We start from the raw sequence: 1,374 nt of genomic DNA, 5'->3' as shown, positions 1-1,374 counted from the left end.
TTCCATGTCCTTTTCTGCAAGTACATCTATTATCATTCTTTTGTGACCCCTTTTTCTATTTTCCTCAGTCCATGATTTTTCTCTTCTCTTCTCCTCTCTTTTTCTATCTCTAGATACTTTGCTCTAATTGTCCCAACATCTTTGCTTCCTTTTTCTTCTGATCTCAAAAGAATAAAAAGTAAGCCAGGATGAAAGGTAACAGTTGGAGTTTGACCTTGCCTTGTTTTTTCCTCAGTAAGTTGGAGCAACAAACTTCCTCTTCAATTCCAGGTTACCCACCTACAAATTATAAAAATAAGATGCACTTAAAAAGTGAAGATTAAAATTCTTGGAACTACCTTTGTTTTGTTTTGATTTTTATATTATCTAGGTCATAGTCAGAAAGCATCTTAGCATTTCTTCCTTCTTCCTGAGGTTGTCCCATCACTAACATTGCCTTCCCCTACTTGCTATAATTAAATGTTCTTCATGTGAGAAATTTATTTCTTCTTTAGAATATAAATGTCAAAATGTCTTTCCCATATAAATTTGCCTTTCTCCTTATGAATGGCAATTGTTGCAAGTAACCACCCGTTCTTTGAGAAAGCCAGAGATTAACAGGAATTAAACAGTTGCTATTATAACCCAATCTCTGGTCTGTGGTAAAAGTTTGGCCAAGTCTAATTTTTTTTTTTCTTGGCCTCGACAGTCAGGAGGCATTAATCACGCGTCACGCAGGCTCTGCTCATCATTTTCTCACTGCCCTCCTCCCTGAGATGGAAGAACAGGTAAGGATTATCTCACCTGACGATTAAATTTAGAGTAAATTATTACACTAAAGATCAGGGCAATGAATATATTTCTTTTTCATTTTGGAACTCTTTTACTTTGGGAGCTGCTGGGACAAAATAAATCGAAGCACAAATGAAGAGACAATATGCAGCCACAACCTATGACACAAAAACTGATGCTAGAAGTTGTGATCTGGGGCCGGGCGGTGGCGCTGGAGGTAAGGTGCCTGCCTTGCCTGCGCTAGCCTAGGATGGACCGCGGTTCGATCCCCCGGCGTCCCATATGGTCCCCCAAGCCAGGAGCGACTTCTGAGCGCATAGCCAGGAGTAACCCCTGAGCGTCAAATGGGTGTGGCCCAAAAACCAAAAAAAAAAAAAAAAAAAGTTGTGATCTATCCCCTGGCTCTAGTCCATGATAAGAGTCACTGATTGTTTTTCAATCAACTTTTGCTATCTTTAAAACTGCTCACCACTTGAGCCTCTCCAAAACACACAGAGAAAATTAAAGGTCGTATAAATTCTCCTTTAGGAAAAAGCATTTGCTACTCAGTGAAGTTAATGTGAACAATGGTCGGGAATTAACAAATATATAACAGTAATTATT

The 1,374-nt window shown here is 39.0% G+C and overlaps 1 non-coding gene across 1 annotated transcript; it reads right to left on the bottom strand.

Moving 5' to 3' along the window:
- Window positions 1-657: 657 nt before the first annotated feature.
- On the bottom strand, window positions 658-790 carry LOC126021023 (U8 small nucleolar RNA). The gene has a single exon (XR_007499646.1). It is a non-coding gene; the product is annotated as a U8 small nucleolar RNA (small nucleolar RNA).
- Window positions 791-1,374: the final 584 nt, after the last annotated feature.

This window comes from Suncus etruscus, chromosome 10, assembly GCF_024139225.1.
Source record: "Suncus etruscus isolate mSunEtr1 chromosome 10, mSunEtr1.pri.cur, whole genome shotgun sequence".
Lineage (NCBI taxonomy): Eukaryota > Metazoa > Chordata > Mammalia > Eulipotyphla > Soricidae > Suncus > Suncus etruscus.
Note: the sequence above shows the minus strand (reverse complement) of the source record. Positions and strands in the feature narration are given on the sequence as shown.